The sequence below is a fragment of the Phyllostomus discolor genome, chromosome 6, assembly GCF_004126475.2.
Source record: "Phyllostomus discolor isolate MPI-MPIP mPhyDis1 chromosome 6, mPhyDis1.pri.v3, whole genome shotgun sequence".
In the NCBI taxonomy this organism is placed as follows: Eukaryota; Metazoa; Chordata; class Mammalia; order Chiroptera; family Phyllostomidae; genus Phyllostomus; species Phyllostomus discolor.
Genome location: NC_040908.2, coordinates 73617904 through 73630230, shown reverse-complemented (window position 1 = coordinate 73630230; position 12327 = coordinate 73617904). Strand labels below are relative to the sequence as shown.

Here is a 12327-nt window from a genome sequence, read left to right as displayed (position 1 = left end):
CTTGCCATTCTCTTCTGGCTTAGTGTGTTTCCACTGAGAAGGCAACTGTTAGCCTTATTGGAGCTCCCTTGTAGGTTAGTTTCTCTTTTTTCCCTTGATGCCTTTAAGATTCTCTCTTTGTCTTGAAATTTTGCCATTTTAATTATGATGTGTCTTGAGGTGGGCCTCTTTGTGTTCCTCTTGATTGGGACTCTCTGTGTTTTCTGGATTTGTGTGACTTTTTCTCTCATCAAATTAGGGAAGTTTTCCATCATTACTTTTTCAAATAGGTTTTCTATCCCTTGCTCTTCTTCTTCTCCTTCTGGTATCCCTATTATACAGATATTATTGTTTTATATTGTCTTGCATTTCTCTTAATCCTTCTTTATTCTTTCTGAGCCTCTTTTTCTTTTCTTGCTCTTTCTGGTTTTTTTTTTTTTTTTTCTACTTTGTCTTCCAATTTGCTGGTCCAATCTTCTGCTTCATCGATCTTGGTTTTCATTCCTTCTACTGTGTTCTTCAGTCCAGAAATGGCATTCTTCATTTCCTCTTGGCCCTTGTTGATAATTTTTATTTCCTTTTTCATGTTGATATAGTTTGCAGTGAGATCGTTTTAGCTTCCCTGTAGTTTCTGGTAGCTAATTGTGAGTTCATTGAGCTTCCTGATTATCATTGTTTTGAACTTAATATCTGATAGTTGGTTTGCCTCCATTTCATTGAGCATTCATTCTGAGGCTTCCTACTTTCCCTTCATTTGGGGATTGTTTCTTTGTCTTCTCATTGTTCGTGAGACTCTCCTTGTCAGCCTCTGTTTCTTAAAGTGATCTGTTCTGGTTACCTGTGATTATGGTGTGAACTTCTGTGGTAGAACACCTGTGAGATTCAGTGGTGCAGTCTCCTTCGTGTATCCTGGTGTTCACAGCTTCCCCCTATTCTGTTTTGCAATCAGTTGGAAGAGTAAGGGAAAATGGTTTAAGACAGCAAGACAGTATTCTATGATATTTACAGTAGCAGCCAGTAGAGAAGAGATGGGAGATCTTTTGGCTATGTATAGTGTTATCCATGATCTTCCACCCAACTAGCCACTTTTTAGAAAGAACGGAAATCAGATAAGATTCTTTTGGGGATGAAAGGATTGTTAGTTGGATCTAAAAAGCTGTGTGGCTGTGGGAGGTCAGATTCTGAGGTAAGATGGAAATAAAGATTAGTAAATAGGAGTAGTGTGTAAAAGAATAGAGACAACCCCCACAATAATATAATTCAGGAAATTGTGAAGTGGACTGAGATCAGGGAGGGGCATTGTGTAATACTTACAATTGTATGAACTAGGTCTTATTTACAGTAATATTAAAGCAACAATCATGTGGCAGAATCTATGAGATCTAGATAACAAGAATAACAAGTATAGAACCTTGAGAGTTGTACTAATGGTACACAAATGAAGGACAGTAAATTATCAACACACTGTGACTGAGATTACAGGGGGAACCTATCAAACGACAGTATAATTAACCAAGCTAAGAAGATCATATCAAAAGAAAAAGAATACCAAAATTCTATTAAAGTAAAAAATGTCAGGAAAGTGAGAAAAAGATAATACAAATTTGCAGTAACTTGCAAGCAAAAAAAAAAAAAAAAGGAAAAAAAAAGCAGAAGGCGAAATGCAGGATATATAAATTTGGACTGGAAGGAATAATACTAGGATGAAAGAAAGAGAAACATAAGGAATTGAGAGATATAAAAATAATAAGAATTAAAAAATAAAAGTTACTTAAAAAAGATAAAATCAAAAAATCAAACAACAGCAGCCAAAACAAAACAAAACAAACAAATAAACAAACAAACAGAAAACCTATTTTTGGTTTCTAACCAGCCAAACCTATTTTTCTGGTCTTGTTGGCTTCAGCAGGCTGAGGGGTATTTGGAATGCTTTTCACTCTTCCCAGTCAGATCTCAGTCAGTCTCTCGAGTATTGTCCCCAGGGTTAGCAGTGCGTTCTCCCCTGAGGCCATCCCAGTCTTCCCACAGAACCCTGGGTGTGGGTATGGGCGCTCCCAAGCACGCTTTCTGGTCTCTCTGGGGCCTCGCAGAGCTCCTGTGTCTTTTCTGGTTTCACGGTGCAAGCTCCAGGCATCACAAGGGGTCACGCCCTTCCCCCAAATTTCACCGCAGCGGGCTCTAGGTTCTCAGGTAGCACCCTAGCCGTTTCTGGATTCATGGTGCAAGCTCCGGGGATTGTGAAGGGGTGCATGCTTCCACCAGTTTCCCTGCTGTGGGCTCCAGGAACCTGAGAAGCACCAGACCTTTCCAGGTTCACAATGCAAGAGTGGGGAATCCAGAAGGGGCACGTGCTCCCCAAATTCACCACCACAGGCTCCAGAAACCCGCGAACACCCCTGCCATTTCCTAGTTCAGGGCTGTGGGGTCTAGGTCTTCCACACAACCACACTCTCACCGGGTTTGGGGTGCGGGCACATGGCCAGGCTGCCCTTGGTTGCACAGGCTGGGGGCGCTCACCCTTCTCAGGGCTATGTGTGGCTACTTGCAGTCCCTGTGTGACTGTCTCTCAATCTAACTCCCCTCTCTGTGCCTTCAAGCAACAAGGCCTCACCTGGTGCTGCTCAATCCTTGTCCCGGGGAGGGAGCAGTGACTCCACTCTCCTGGGTGCCCTGAGGCAGACCCGGGAGCACTGGGCCTAGGGGTTGCAACCTCCCTGGTCCCTGAGCTGATCCATGGGTCCTTATTATTGTAAAGCAATCTCCTTACCATCTGGTTTTTCAATGTCTGCTAAAAGTTTTGATGTCCTGTTTTCATAAATGTTGCGATAACCTAGGCCCCTTGCTCTGTTCCTCTGCAGATCTGAGAGTTTCTCTCCCCTGCATAGAGGAAGGGGATTATGCTCGCTCCAACAAAGCCACCATCTTCCTTCCCCCTACTTTTTTTATCTTTAAATTGATGAAGAACAAGCATCTTCTTTTTCACTGGATCATGTATAATTATAAATAAATACGCTGAAAAGTTTAAAAAATTTAACAAAGAACGAAAGGTTTATTTCTAATATATAAAGAAATATACCACTAGTCCCATCATTTTCCTATTAAACTTAGCTTGCAATGTACAATGCAGATTAACCACATTTTGGTAAAGATTAATGATTTAAAATATTGATCATAATTATGATCATTACAAAATGTCTTGGTTTCTGTCAGAATTCATGAATAATGTTTATATAAAAAGTGTTGTATTAATTCTACTGATTGTTTTATGGTTGATTCTTCAATGAAAGCTAATTATTCTCAGCATATTATTCATTATGAAATGTAAATCGGCATTACTTAGTCTTTTTACTTTTAGTTCACTTGTAAAACAAATGCTGGTGATTTCTCAGATTACATCAGATGATTCAAGCCTTTTTTAAAAAAAATTCTGACCCTGGCTGGTGTAGCTCAGTAAATTGAGCTTAAGCCTGTGAACCAAAGTGTCACATTTCGATTCCCAGTCAGGGCACATGTCTGGGGTGCAGGCCATGTCCCCAGTAGGCGGTGCGCAAGAGGCAGCCACACATTGATGTTTCTCTCCCTCTCTTTCTCCTTCCTTTCCCCTCTCTCTAAGAATAAATAAATAATATATTATTTAAAAAATCTGGTTTGTTAAATTGTTTTAATTATACCAATAATTACTATAATAAACACCAACATAAAAAACAACATATAAACAGCTTAAAGCACAGGAAATTATTATTTACCTTTCCTTTTTCCTAGAAAATTCAAGATGGACATACACAGAATTTAAGAAATCATTTATCAGTGTCACAGTTTCAATTCTCAGTCAGGATACATGCCTCGGTTGCAGGCCATTATCCCTAGCAACCACACATTGATGTTTCTCTCCCTCTCTTTCTCCCTCCTTCCCTCTCTAAAAAATTAAATAAAATCTTAAAAAAAAGAAAGCATTAATCCAAAAGATAATTCTAATTCTAATGATTTGAGGAAACCAGTGGAAAGCATATGAACTTGCTCTCAACCTAGCACAGTTTCAGCTGAACAAATATGGCATATTCTGGTAATAAATCTTATGCAATCTCATTTAGAAAGTTCTCCACAACTTTTGTTAGAAACATTTACATAGATAATTTTAACCCAAATTTAACTTTATCTGAATATACATGACTGAGTCCTTTGAAGCATTTATGTTTGGACTCTTTCAGCGATAGATTTTTCTTTAATAATGTGAGTGTTTAAGTATGATAACAACAAAAATATCAAAAGGTGAAGAAGGAAAAAGAAAGATGAGATGACAGAGATAAATATGGGAGAGAGAGACACACAGAGACACAGAGAGAGACTGAGAGCTCTCTCTAAGATGTGCAGTCAGTACACTCTAAGTTCAGGGCAGGTATGAATGGGTAGCTGAGGTACAGTGAAAAGCATGGTACCATGGGAAAGAGTAGGAAACCAGCTGTCCAAACACATACTGTGGCAAGTACTCCAGAGTTCTACTGTCCTGTTTCCCTGTTTTACTTCTCATCAAAGTGCATTATGGGGAATAAATATTTATTTTCTTTAACTTTTTGAAAAGGAGAGTTACCAATGGTCACAACATAGTTCATGAGATCAATATCCCCAAGAGAAAAAAGAAAAAGTGGAAATTGGTTTGTAACCTTTTACAATGAAATCAATTATATGTCAATAACTTCAACCTCAGATTGATCACCAAAATGTTTCTTGGTGACTAAAGTTGTACAGTCAGGAAAGTGTGTGCAAGAGAGTGTTGAACAAGAGTTAAATAATATGCATTGGAGAGAGGATGAGAAAAGAAGAGAACAGCTAAATTTTTCAGCATTTGTTAATATTCATCTCACAGATGGTCACAGTATGTGCTGATATGCACACCTGGGATAGAAAATCAGGCTGCCTGGATTTCATGAGTACCTTAATTATAAACAGACAAGGAAAGAGATGCCACAGGTCAGCCAGAAGGGCAAAAGGGTAGAAAGAAAGTGACAAATTCTTAAAGTTTCCCAGAAAATAATAATATCCACAACATTGGTAGCACCTTTCATGTGAAAAAGAACCAGACACTGTTCTATCATCAAGGAAAGAAGGTGCTAGCCAGGCTCCATATGCAACCCTTGCTCTGCTTTACATTTACCCATTATTATGTACCTTTTTTTTTTAAGAAGATAAGCCTCTTATCTTCCAAAGAATCTCTATCATACTATGTTGAGTCATGCAGTAAGGCAGGTAGAAATCAAATCATGGATATTGGCTTTCCTCAAGAGTGGCATTTCACTGGGACTTTGATTTGCCCACAGGGTAGGACTTTCCTGCTTTTATTCCTTCTTTGCTCACTCCTGGGGACTTTTTAATAGTCATGTAATCCTCAGATCCTCAGTTCTGGGATCCTGTCAGCCTTGGGTGACCCTCTTTTCATCTGTGCATAACCTTACTACAAGGTTCTTTTTCTACCCAGATCAGAATGATGCTAATTATTCTGGGGATGCTAATTTCTAAGTGGAATTTTATATTGATAGTATCTCATTTGTTGCCCTCCTTCCCATTTCCATAGGTTCTATCTTTCTGAATACCATCACTTTCTGTTCCACTCTTATATTGCCTTTGCATTTGATTCCTCTTCAGTACTTCTAAATTTTTTCACAGCTTATTTGGGTTCTATGAGGAACTAGATTCCACCTGAGAGTTAAATGGAGGAGTATTTTAAGTTAGTCTTTGAAAACAGAGACAACTGAATTGTGCTCACTATAATTTACCTAAAATTCAATGCAAACACATTTTCCATACACTTACTTAGGAATGAATAAGTACATATAAACAAATAAATAAAGATGCATGGTTGACAAATAGGTAACATTATACTTAGTTTCAAAACTTTGAATTTTAAAGTCAAATAAAAAGGAAGCCAAAATTAAAATTAGATTGCTTTAGGATGAGTTTTTAGAATGAGAAAACCCAACTGACAGTAGCTTTAAAAAGCTCATTTATTATTTACTCAGTGAGAAGTCCTGAACTGGAAGTCCTAGTGATATGTCGGCTGCTCACCTTCCTGAAGTCTCAAGTGTATTCCCATATATCTGCTAGAGCTACTTTGGCAGGATGGTAATTGCTTTTTTTTCCTGGAAGCTTCTTTCCTCATAGAAGACTGAGGTCAAAGCTACAGAAATTATATTCCATCCCAAAAGATATAAGGGCTAAGGTGTTATCCTCTGGTAAGTGATGTTTTCCATTGTTTTTCTCCTTTTGTCAAAGAGACTCATCAATAAGACTTTTTTTTATAAAACTGGTTGTACTTTAATGTGTAATATATCAGGTATAAGACAACTACATATTACACTGTTATAAATAAAAGATAAATAAGATCAGCCATCAAGAGCTCCTGAACAAACAGTATCTTCATAACTTCCATGCTTATCATCTGTGCTTTCTGGATATAATTTAATAAGATAACAATTTGAAGAATGGTAATTGAAGCTTCTATAGAAAATTTCAAACTCGGTTCAAGTACCCCTGCTTGTTTGTTTTCTTGAGGTTTACCGGTGACCAGAGATCAAGGCTAATCCATTTTAAGTTTTTATGTTTTGGGTTAACTTAAGCCTCATTGTGAGAAGCTCCTAACTTTGCAACCATATCAGTGGAGCTTTGAGCAGCATTAACTGCCAGTATAACAAGAATAACAAGAAGACACCCTGCAAACTCTGCAAGAGTAAGCTGCTCTCAAGGCCCCATACTGTTTTTGTAGTTTTCAAGGTATATGAAAGGGCTGCTTCTGTAGTACCTCCACCTGAAATCACAGATTTTGACTTCAAAATTCTTTTCACTACACAAAGAGCATCACATAAAGAGTGCTCCATCTCATCACACATAAAATCATTCATCCCACATAAGATAATTGATTCAGGTATGATGCAGACCCTGAATCGTGGGGTCTGCCACATTGAGCATGAGACATGGGACATTCACACGGACTACTGAGTCCTGTGGAGTAAAAGGGTGAGCATGGCTTTTCTCTCAAGCGGAGCAAAAGCTGCAGCCCTTGCCATGACCGGCCTTTATTGGGTTGAGAAACCATGCAGCACATCACATGATAGTCCTCATTTACTATGCACAGATTCGATTTAGGTAGTTACCTTTTACAGAAAACAAAAGAGCCAATGCCACTAATCACATCACAGAAGAAGGATATTTGCAAATGAAAAGGGAAAAAATAGTTGATCCAGTTACACTCATCCTTGGAAGGTTTAGCATGGATTTTAGGAAGTTACTTTGCAGTAAATGTTTGCTGCCTCAATTCAGGGTGAGGGAGTTTTAGCAAAAGCAAGTCTCAAAGCAGCCTAGGCACATTGCAGGCCTGATTCCCCATGAAAGAACCTACCCGTGGGTGTGGGTCCTGTGCATCTCTGAGTGGGACCTGGGTACGAGCCATACAGAATGCCATACAGAATGATCTTCTACACAGGTGTACGAGCCTCAATGTTTTGAGCAGGATCAGTTCATCATCAAAAATTCTCTCCTAAACTACCTCTCATCTAAATATTGAAGCTTCAAAAGTTTCTTCACCTTCCAAATTGGCCAGGGTTTACAAAATAGTTGCTGCAGGAGCTTTAGCCATGTGTTTAAGGTCCCTTTTTAAAACTGTTCTAAATAGTGCCAGTCTCCACAAAATACTTCAGACACATAGCATCAATTCCACCTGTGGTTAGAATAAGGTTGGCACCAATTGCCAGGACCTTCTGGATTAGCTCCTTGGTGATATCCAATTCTTTCTGTCTAATCTGGTGCAACTTTTCAGGGTCTATAATAACCACCTGTACACCAAGGTTCATTTTTATTTTCTGCAGCCTCTCAGTCAAAGCAAGCAATTTTTGCATTAACTGTTCTCTTGGGCATGCCATGGGATCCCACCACACAGTTCAGCATAGCCATTTATGAGCATACTATCCATCTTACTTGTCCAAAAGGCTTTCAGAATAGTAACGGAACTGACTTATGAGGGGTGCCTCTTAACTTCTGTGTGTTTAATTGCAAGTACAGCATGTACTTCGGTGAAGAAATCACTATTCCAATGATTTTTGGATGACACTGATGTCTTAGCAGCATTAATCAGGCAATTTCTTCCAAGTTCATCTGTGTTAATGATTAGATTTACACTAATATAACACACTGCTACCTTGCAAGCAGTCAACAGCCATAATAACTGATGTGGAATGAATTTTCAGTCTGACCAGTTCTTCCACAATTTTTTAGTTCTGCTGCAGTAATAACTACAGAAAGTTTTGGTTCCCACTTCTTTGTCTTGCAGATCAACTACTCATGATAAACTTTAGTTGCAGGATGCCCTACTTCCAGTAACTTCAGGATGGTTGCACCATCATTAGTAATGGTTACATCACTAATACCATCTACCAACATCTTATCCAAGGCAACTGGGCAAGATAACTCTTTACTATATTGGCAAAAGAAGCTGCAGCCATTATATTCTGGGGGTGGATCACCTGCCTCCCCAGTGCTGCAATCCCTGCATGCACACAAAGACACCTCCATCTCCCGGCAGGGTGCACATTGAGTTTTACTAGCACCACAACAACTGGCCTTTTAGTTCCTAGGCCAGGTTATGACCACACCAGTGGTGCCAGGAAGGAGCCCTGACAATGCGGCAGGAGCTGTTGGAAACGGCACCACCTCTACCTACCCCTGCTTGGCTGTGGAGGCAGTGCAGGAAAGTGCAATAACACTCTAGAGAGTTTTCTCAATTCCTCCAGCTGACAACTGCATCTTACATCCTTGGCTGGACCTGGGTCACATGGGACCTATCGAGCCACCATGATTTTGTGGTTTTTAGCTCCTGCTGGGAGCCTAGGTGGAAGAGAGGTCTGAGGATGACTTTTGAGAGACCAGGCTGATGGGTCTACTGCAACTTTGCTTCTAAGAGTATGTATTCAGGGATATGGTAATGGCTTTTATTTAAAATATTTAGTTGGGAGAGGGGCACTACTACCAAAATAGAAACAACAAAAAACTGCAATGAATTAGAAATGAACCTTAGCTGTTAAGTCATAAAGGAAGTTCCTGTCAGCAGAAAGCTAAGACTCTATACATGATGTAGTTAATACACAAGCTAATTTCTCACTCAGAGTCTCTAATAGACCTCTATGTATCTAATTTGCTCAGCATTTGCATCTACTCTCAATGAAATACCATAAGTTGAATCATAGATAATCTGGATAAGCATTTATCTTATATTCAAGGGGAAAATGGTGTGCAGTTTGGAGTAAAAAAATGCAAAACTTAAGTTTGACGAAATGAATTCCTTCCCATTTAACTTGCAAGAAATGAGTGTATAGGTGTTTTTTTGGAGACAGATCATCATCATACAGTGGGTAGGAAATTGTTTTGAAAAGGGTTACTTCTTTTATTATTGTTCAAGTACAGTTGTTTCCGTTTTGTTCCTACCACTTCCCCCACCACAGCCATCCCTATCTTTCACCCTTGATCCTACCCCCTTTGGTTTTGTCCATGTGTCCTTTATAGATCTTCATGAAAACCCTTCCCCTTTTCCTCCCCATTATCCCTTCCCATCTCCCCTCTGGTTATTGTCAGTTTGTTCTTAATTTCTCTAGTTATATTTTGCTTGCTTTTTTGTTTTGTTGATTAAGTTCCACTTATAGGTGAGATCATATGGTATTTGTCTTTCACTACCTGGCTTATTTCACTTAGCATAATGCTTTCCAGTTCCATCCATGCTGTCGCAAAGGGCAGGAGCTCCTTCTTTCTTTCTTCTGTGTAGTATTCTATCATGCAAATTTACCATAATTTTTTGATCCATTCATTTACTTACAAATAACTAGCAGCAATCCTTTCACAACCAAGGACAATTGCACCATGGCTATTAACTCAACTAAACCATGTGACTTAGCACCATGGGAATTGGGAACATCTAACACCATTAAAAGTCCAAATTTGAGTTAACTAATTCTTCTCTTATTGTTACAGGGTGCAGCCAAGAGGGGGGCCCAAAATAGACATTTGAAATGGGGTCCAGAATTTAAGGTGTCCAGGAGATTTTAAGATGTCTCCATCCCCCACCCCAGGGTGTGGGTTGGGCGAAGGGACAAATGGAGCAGGGCCATTGAGAGCTGTTTTGCACAGCAACAGCCTTGCAGTTAACCTCTGGGTTGGTCATTTAGCATATCTATGGCCTTTGGCTGGTTGCATGGATATGTTAAGTAGCCGTGATCAGCTCTAAGCCAGGGGAACAGAAGTAACTTCCCCACCCAGACTGGGGAGGGCAGGTCCCCTGAGTTATAGCGCCTGCATGGGAGCTCAGAGAAGATTGACTCCAGGACATGGGGCCACGCCTGCCCAGACTCATGATGGCAGCCCAGTAAAGCTAGAAGAACAAGAGTTCTGGCATGTGAAGCCGAGTGTGGGAGGAGTCGGAAATGGGGCTGCAGAGGAAGATTGGCCGCGGAGATTTAAAACCCAGATTTGGCGGCCATTGAGGGAAGAACCATGCAGACTCGATGGAGTAGAGAGCCATGTACAGCCATTGAGGAGGAGAACCAGGCTGCTTTAAGAAGAGCAATGTGCAGCCCAGAGGAAGAGAGCTATGCACAGCCATTGAGAAGGAGAACCGTGCTGCTTTAAGAAGGAGAGCCATGCGCAGCCCTGAAGGGAGAAACCACGCGGCCTTGACGGAGTGGAGACTCCTGCAGCCCTGAGAGAGGGAGAACCACGCGGCAGCCTTGGAGGAGAGAACCATGCAGTTTTGGCAGAGTGGGGACTCTCCATTCCTGCAGCCCTGAGAGAGGGAAGAACCACGCAGACTCGATGGAGTAGAGAGCCATGTACAGCCATTGAGGAGGAGAACCAGGCTGCTTTAAGAAGAAGAGCCATGTGCAGCCCAGAGGAGGAGAGCTATGCACAGCCCTGAGAGAAGGAGAACCGTGCTGCTTTAGGAAGGAGAGCCATGCGCAGCCCTGAGGAGAGAAACCATGCGGCCTTGACGGAGTGGAGACTCCTGCAGCCCTGAGAGAGAGAGGACCACAAGCCTGGCAGAGTGGGGACCCCCACGGCTTTAGAAGGGGGAACCACCACCTGGTTTTAGCAGAGATCCCGGTGACTCAGCGGAGGGTGCCGGGAACCCCAGTCGAGATGGAGTTCTAACTGGGAAGAACCAGAGGACTGCCTAAGCCATGGACTTCTATTTCCTTTCCTGAGATACGGTACTCTGGACTGGGCAAAGGGGGAAGGAAGGAAGGACTGTGTCTGTTTGTGGGTGTTTTAAGAGACTTTGGGATTTTGGTAAAGACATTAAGTCACTACTTTAAGTTAGTATAGCATTAAATAAACGTTTCCTTTCCTTTTCACAAATTTCTGGCATTGAGAGACGTCTTTCCCCTGGCGGCGGACATAACGGACGCGGGGCCTTCTTTCAATAATAGTATATCATCCCAGGCCCCCCTTGTGTGTTCTGTAACATTATGATGTCTCCTGTAGTTCAATTTGTATATGAGTTTAGTTGTGAAAACTTGATGTTGGGAACCGCCCTAACTGGTATCAGAAGCTGAAACCCCTGCCTAGGCTAAGGCTAAGGGAACGCCCTTGGAACTGTAAGCCAGCAAGGAGACAAAAGCTTATCTCCCTGGCAGGAATGCTGCTTCTGCTGCTGAACCCCAAAAAGCTTGGTCGGTTAGCCAAAGATGGGTAAGATTCCCCATGGGGGGAACGACCTAAGGCAGGCACGATCACTTTGGGATGCCCCCCAAAAGAAGGACTTTGGGGGCTGCAGCAGAAGGGGGTGACGGACCCTTGCTCCTCAGCTTTGACATAGCCTGAGTTCTCATTGTCTGGGAAAATATCTCCTTATTGCCTTAGTTCCCGTGCTAAGCCTGAAACAATGACAGGGTGGTACAGCTCTGTGCTGAAAAGGGCGGATTCCACCGGTGATCAGGCCTAAGAAAAAACATGTAAATTACTGTGAAACCTTCTTTTGTTTAAAATACTCTCAGATGAATAAGAGGGGTCCAAGGAAGAAGTTGGTCCCTCAAAGTCTTACAGCTCTTTGACCCGGACTCAATAGACCAGCAGAGTTCCTTGTTTTCTATAGTTCCTTACTTCCCCCTGATAAGTACTGTACTTTACCTGAATTATTATGCAAAATGAGCCCAATAAAAGCAAGTGTGGACGATAAATCGAGGCCCTCCCCACTAGGGGGGTGGCCATTTCTGTCCCTACTTCCCCACAGAAACTAGTCTTGTCTCTGTGCATGTGTGTGTTTGTTTCTCGCGTGTTTTTCGGCGAGCCATCCACAGCGTTCCGTGGTCACTGCTG

At 41.4% G+C, this 12327-nt stretch overlaps 1 long non-coding RNA gene and 1 pseudogene across 1 annotated transcript; both read right to left on the bottom strand.

Annotated features, from left to right (window-relative positions):
• Window positions 1-6356: 6356 nt before the first annotated feature.
• Window positions 6357-9468, bottom strand: LOC114501011 (annotated as a pseudogene).
• A 339-nt stretch (window positions 9469-9807) lies between these two features.
• LOC118501523 lies at window positions 9808-11527 on the bottom strand. The gene is made up of 2 exons (XR_004904145.1): window positions 11475-11527; window positions 9808-9974 (listed from the first exon to the last, which is right to left on the bottom strand). It is a non-coding gene; the product is annotated as an uncharacterized LOC118501523 (long non-coding RNA).
• Window positions 11528-12327: the final 800 nt, after the last annotated feature.